The sequence below is a fragment of the Notechis scutatus genome, chromosome 2 (genome assembly GCF_049901735.1).
Source record: "Notechis scutatus isolate UNSWTSFEM ecotype Mainland chromosome 2, rNotScu1.2, whole genome shotgun sequence".
Lineage (NCBI taxonomy): Eukaryota > Metazoa > Chordata > Lepidosauria > Squamata > Elapidae > Notechis > Notechis scutatus.
The window spans coordinates 104,952,454-104,959,836 of NC_142010.1; positions in this window are offsets into that span (position 1 = coordinate 104,952,454).

Consider the following 7,383-nt stretch of genomic DNA (forward strand, 5'->3'; position numbering starts at 1 on the left):
AGCCCAATTATCAGAAGTGGCAATACTACATCATCCCATAAAAGCAAGTCAACAGGCATTTCATCATGCCAAGTATAGAATCGCTTCCAAAGCCCTGTTTTAAAATTCAAAACTATGCCATACTCTTCCTTCATGCTGGCTCTGTTGATATTTTTGCATGACTAAATGTTCCTTCAACCTCACAATAAATACAATTCCATTAATGATTAATTCTATGCAGGTTCATGAATGAGGGTGGGAAGGACCTTACTAAGAGTTAATCATCCCTATAGCAGTAGAAACAAAGATCTGAAAATGAACTGTAATAAATCCTCAGTTAGGAAGTATTTTCCTAATTCACTAACAGAAATTCGTAATTTGCTAATGATTTAGTTCATTAACCTTGAGTCATTCCTGGCTTTGTCATTCCTGCTTAGGTGCTGATGAAGCCTAAAACAGCACTGGAGATGGCTGAATACTTTACCAAGATATCCTGGATAAATTGTGGTGTTATTTCATTTTACTTTTGTATCACTTACTTATTACTTTAATTTTCCAGAGCAATTATGGTCATTATATTAGTTTTAAGTAACAAAAAAGTTATTATCTATATTATAAGATGTATTATAATGTGTCAAGATTTCATGATTTATCCATGTTTCCCAAGAGAATCAAAGGCCTTTACAATTTAAAAGAATATCAAAGCCTCTCTTCAAAGTTGGAGAATTGTACTGCAATTTTATTCATTTATTGACCAATTGACTTGTCAGTTTATTTGTTTTTGCTTTATGAATAACTTCCCTTCCAGTAATAACAAAATGAATATTCAAAACAAATGCAAAGATTGGATTTCAATGTCATATAAATATCAACTATAAACATCAATGTCATATAAACATCAACTATAAATTGCAATAACAATTAAGAATAAGAAATGCATATGCAGGAGGAGAGTAATCTACAAAAATTTTAGGAATTATTAATTAAAACCACTTTTGTACAAGATATACCAGTAAGAACAGTGGTAATGAGTATGAGTTTTTGTCAGCTTTCCAGACGTTTAGATTTATTGTTGGTAGGAATAGCTACAATGACAAGTGTAACTTGTGTTTTCTATTTTTACTGGCATCATAGGTCTATTAAGTCTTTGTTCTTGGAAAATCTGCAAAGGCGAGGGACTTGTGGAGGACAAGAATAAAAACCTCAAGGTAGCTTGCCCAGCTACCTTTCCTTCCATAATTGGAATTCATGGCTTGTTTGTTCTCTAACTTGGGCTGAAAGGAGATGGCCTTTGCAGTGTGTAAATCATGAGAACACCACATAAATGCAAATCCCATCCTATTTTCAGGCCACCAGTCTAATTATGCAACCCATGAGGGAACCTTAAAATGGGCCAGTCTGTAGCCTTGGTGAGAAATATGATCCAATCTTGAATCATCCTTGCCTCAAAATAGATTAGCAAGATAACTTATAAACTGGGTATTCTCACAGTTGCTTTTTTGTTTTCAAATTCTCTCTCAAAACCTGGCTATTATAATGCTAAGTTACAGTTGAACAGCCATGAATTCAAAGGATTTTCCTTTTATTATCCTTCAACCTGGACCTTCTTGATTTAAAATCATCCTAAATCCTTTGCCCCTTATCACATTTTAGTTCAGCAACTCAAAATCCACACTGGGTTCTTATATATCACTTTAATGTATGATCAGATTAGTTTGGTTCTGTCTTACCACACTGGGTGAATCTAGCCATAATAGTTTGTAAGCCATGATTGACAGGTAAACAATTTTGTTACAACTGGGGACCACATTTTGAAAAAAAATTACTAGTGTTTTCAACTATACTATTGGGTCACAATAGTAATAATGCACTAATGCTTCCAGAAGAGGCAGGGTCAGAATTTTCAGTCTAACTTGATGCAATTTTTTCACTATTGTGCAGGAGATTTGTAAATGAAGGAAATTAGAACCCTTCAATGTAAAGGTAAAGGTTATCCTGTCAGTCATGTCCAGCTCTAGGGCATGGTGCTCATCTCCATTTCATGTGGCCAGCATTGCTATATGCCAAATGTGCATGGAACACTATTACCTTCCCATCAAAGTGATATCTATCAACCTACTCACATTTGCATGTTTTCAAACTGCTAGGTGGGCAGAAGAACTTCGATCAAACCAAAGCTTAATACAATTATTTTCATGCAAGATTTTAAAGAAAGAGATAAAGCACGTCCATCAATTACACTGGAAGGCTAGAGGGATTGACTGGAGGTATTCCACCCCAGCCAAGGATAACAAAACCACACATGAAAGCTGAACACAGCCTATCAAACATCAGATGGTAAACCCAAATATTATGTTTCAATACAGTTTATGAACCCAGTCTAAAAAATTTCCTAAGGATCTGTTATGGAATCTGGCAGGGATTGGCTCTCTATCAAGCAAGCACCAACATTTCTCTGGAATTTGTTAACTTATAATACTTTCTTATGTTTCTTCACTGCACCCTCCTTTTTATTCCTTCCCAGAGCACTCTCCAAGTTTTGAGTCAACTTGGTAAAATTCTGTGCCCAAAATACACAGGCAATCTACACAGGTGTGACATCACTATGTTGCTTTCCTCCCATCCACATTATTCTCCTTAAAACTTAAATATTTCTATTCATAGGTGCAGCCTCAGGCTATAGTGGGATAAGGGAGATGCACAATTTGGCATGTAGGCTAAGACAACTGAGATTTATTTCATGGTCACTTTAAAATCAATAAAAATTAAAAACTGCTATAGAGCATCAAAACAGAGCAGAGATGAAATGCTTTAAAATGATAAAATGACTACATTTTCCAAAAATAATAATAATCTGCCTTAAATATGGGAGCAAGGTTGATTAAAACAGCAACTATTTCAACCGTTGTTTTTTAATTTGGATTGAAAAATGCAACTGAACAAAAGTCTTCTCATTCTGTGGTTAAAGTGCAAAATGCCACAGCTACTATAATTCAAAGCAGAATAACTGGGAAATGCAATGGCAATTAGGAAGTGAAGAGAAACTTGGCCCATGACATCCCAGTTGAGTTCACTCCTGAAAATACAAGGAGACATAAAAGGAGGGCATGGACTTCTCATTGATGTTCTTTTACCTGAGAAGAAAAAAATTCATTGAGCCAATTTTTCTAATCTTGAGCTGTCCATATTCTTGCATTATAACTCCCAGAGCTCCCAGTCAGTATTGTCAATAGCTTGCTATCTGTGAATGACAGGATTGGTCTTCTAACACATCTAGGGAACACCTGGGTGGAAGACCTGGCTGGCAATCAGGAGGATGTGAAGTCTGCCAATGTTCTGCCGTCTTGTCATAGGTAAAGCCAGTGAGAGTTTGTTATGTTTGCTTGCCTTTTCTGTTTCCTGTATTTTAACTTTATTCCAAAAAATAAAAGAACATTCCACAGAGAGCTTTTCATAACCTGAATGAGTCTTCTTATGCTTTCCAAGCAAGCACTTCATCAGCTACATATTGTGCTCTGCCAAGTGCTTGACAACACTCCTGTTTTTGCAGTCTCAGGCAAGCCGTTAAAGCAGAAAGTTTATCAAATCCCTGGTGGGCTGCCATACCCGAGTAGCATACTTCACTTAGCTTGATGGTCAAAGGGAGCAGCTTTTCAATGTTTCATTCATCAGTATAGTTCATCAAAGCGTCTCTCATTATACTCCATGTCCACTGAGGATAATTCCTGGGCTTGGCACCATTCTGATTGGGACATGGGACTCCACATAACTGGAGGTCAAAGAAGGATGAAGAGTTGCATCTTTTCATACCTATATGTGACATTGTGTCAAAGGGCAGGCCTGGGTCATTATATCATCATATATTTAGTCACTTTGGTAACATTATGGCAGGTGCTAATATTTAAGGCACTCCTAGCCAAGTATTGTATTATTTCAGTTCAATTGCTTTCAGATGATCTAGTCTTATTTCTGCTAACCTCCAATTGTTGACTACAATGCTTTCATGGCTGAACTTGTATGAGGAGAAAAGAGAAACAGGGTGAAGAATAACAGCCATACTTGAGTGAAATGACCAGCTTTGCTGTGTTTCTTTTACTACATAAACTGAACCATCAATAAATCATTTCAGGCATCTGGACATAGCTGAAGCCATGAGACTTGATATGTCTAGAGCTGATTCCAAATGGGTTGAATCAGTCTGTCTAAAGGTGCCTTTGTCTCTTTGAATTTATTCAGGCAGTTGACCAAAAGAACTTTGGCAATATATTCACTTGAATTGTGAATTTAAAAATATGATAAACAGAAAATATAAACTACAATCCTCTAGGCATTTGTCTTTGAACAGTTCCTGGTGAATTCACTTTGGTTTCTGATTTAAAATTGCACAGGATTTATTCTACATGTATTGGGTGTCTGATTGCAATAGAAAACTACAAATTATAATAAATACAATAATTGAGATGACAGCAGTACAGATTCATCTAAATCTATTGCATAGTAACAGTAGTTTTATTTATTAAGCATGCATAACGAAACACAGTGAATAGAATAAGATAACAATTGAAACAATACATTGTAATAAATCAGCATAACATAGTACAAAATTAGGAGCCTATAAACTAAAAAATCCATAACAGATAATAATAACCTTTATATATTTAAAATGACAGGTAAGACTTCTAAATTTTTAAATCAACTTTGGGGGAAGGTCATGGAACTTTTAAAATTTCAGAGATCTGATTCCACATCTAAGCCTGGTGGGAATCTATTCCACAAAACTGGATCCAGAAGCAAAAAATAAAAAAATAAAATTTAGTAGGATGTGACTATTCTTGTAGTATATGGCAGAACCAAATGACCTTGGCCCCCAAAACTGACCAAGCATGCAAAGATGTGTGCCATTATCAGGACGTTCAAATAACTGGTTGTAATGTGTCAATACAATCTATACTGGCATCTTTCTCAAATACCCAAACATGGTAATGCCTGGCAATAAAAAGAGATGGTGCAAAAGAAAGAATGATACTAATTTTACTATTCTGCAATAGTAAAACATAGTATTGTTCTACACATAAATTAAAGGGTGGAATGGTAATCCAGACCAACAAGCCACTATAAAAATTCAACTGTGATACCCAAGCAGGGAGTGAACTCAAAGCTTAGCCATTTCAATAGTGAGAAACCCTTGAATACTGTACTGCAAATGTCCGGTAAATGGATGTAACTGATTAAAACAGTTTTTTTTCAGTGAAGGACACTGATTTGCCCCTCACAGTTGAGGAAACCCGTAACTTGAGACTTTGAAACACAGAGGAAGAAATGGATTTGAAAGAACATGTTTGGTCTCCTTTATTTATGAAAACAGTGTTGTAGGTTAATGAATAAGAGTAAAAAGTGTGCATTGGCAATGACATTTTATTTGCATCTCCAGAAATGATTTAGCTCAGGCTGCCAGGTAACAGGAAGAGCCACTTAACTGATCACAGGGTAATTATATATCACAAAAGACCCAACATTCAAGGGACAGAGTTTATGGCTTTTTAAAAGCTTTCATGGCTAAGTCCATAAAGGACACTCACTCAAATCAGCCACTAGCACTTTGTAAGTCCTTGCCATGGAATTGAGCAACACACAGTGTGTATGAGTCCCCACCTACTCCCTTTAGCCCTACCTTGTATCCCATGAATCCTTGCATCGAAAGAATACAGGCATTACATTAATAGCTTCTTCTCCTTTGGCTAGACAGTCAGCAGTTGGCCTGACTTTGTTCCTGCAATGAATCAATTTTGGGAGTCTTGTTCTACAACTGCCAAGCTTTGGCAGTGAGTTTTGTAGTGGATGTGTCCTTTTATTTTTAGCAACTCTACACCTCTGTCTCATTTCCTAGGAGAACTGACAAGGCAGGCTTGACCATTAATTATCAGTTTATTAGCTTTCTAAGACCCATAACATTGGTGACTGGAAGAGGGTTGTTAGATTCATAATTTGACAGAATTTGGAATTAAAACTCTCCCTTTGTTGTCCTGTTACTGACTTGGTTATCAGTTCAAACAACCTAATGGATGAGTTGGATGAAGCTAGCTTGTGTCCAGAACAAGAGTAAAAATAGCTACTGGAGAGATGACAGCTCAAATGGAAAAGTAAGTAGCATTGGAAGGACTAAGCCTCCATATTAACCCCATTTTTATTGAAAGCAGAGTTCTGCTTTCAGAGGGCTTTATTAAACAATATGAACTATTTCGAGGGTCATGAACATAAGCTATTCTGAGAGTCTTCTTACACTGGCGTTCAATTGATGCTTCTTCTAAGTCTTTTCTTTGAAGAATCCTTGCAGGTCAGCTTTGTGTAAATATTTCTTTAACCATATCCATCCCATCTGAACGCATCATTTTCCCCCAATTACCCTGGGGGTCACCTTCCACTTACCATGCAAAGATTAATTTTCTGGCTGTCTTTAATGCAACTCAAGGCACAAGGAAAGTTGCTATAAATGATGGGAGAGGCTGACAGGCACCCTTATGGTGTCACAGATGAGGATACTATAGAGCTCAGAAACCATTCTATAAAGTTCATCCAAGCTGCTCTGGATGCAAACAACTCTAGGCCTCCATGTCTCTAATCTGGAGCACAGGGTTGCTTGAAATCTCAATTATTTATGTGTTCATGCTATGGGTTAATGCTGACTGACACTAAAACACAGCCTAGATTTAGCTTCATAAAAATTTTATCCCCAGTATGAACAGCAAGTTTTTCCCTGGTTTTAGTGGATGGAAATGGCCAGCTAGAAAGCTTAGACAAGCCCACCCTTCTGCTAGGACAAAAATCTTGGAGCTCAGTTACCATGGCAACTGGCCATAATTTTTAATTCCCTTCCTAGTTACATCTGCACAGGGAAAAATAAATTTTCTTGCTTTCATAATAACTGTCCATCTACTTGAAGCCAAGGGCCAGTTTCATAGTATTTTTTTCCTTGTGATGGTACAAAGTGGATGTACATGGCTGATCTATTGTCTAAATGTAATGGTCTGGGAAAATGTAGCTGAAAATGTAGTGTACCCTGGCAAAAATATATTAAATGTCTCATAAAGCTGTAGACTTAGCACAACATGAGATATGGAAAATGAATAGTAGCACATAGGTTAGTCACTTTACCTTTCACTGCAAACAAGAGGGAGAAAAATCCCATATTAGAATTTAAAACAAAACATGGCACTAGGAAAATGTTTAGATAGTTCAGGAATATACAAGGTCTTGATCATATTTAGGAGAAAATTAAATCTAATGCTATCCATGCTCATATTTCATATCTGTCAGCTTGCAAAAGTTCTTCCTATTGTAAAAGAGATGGTCAAACAGCACAGTGAGTTGTTATTTTCAAACCACCTTCATTGGTCCTTCATTTGC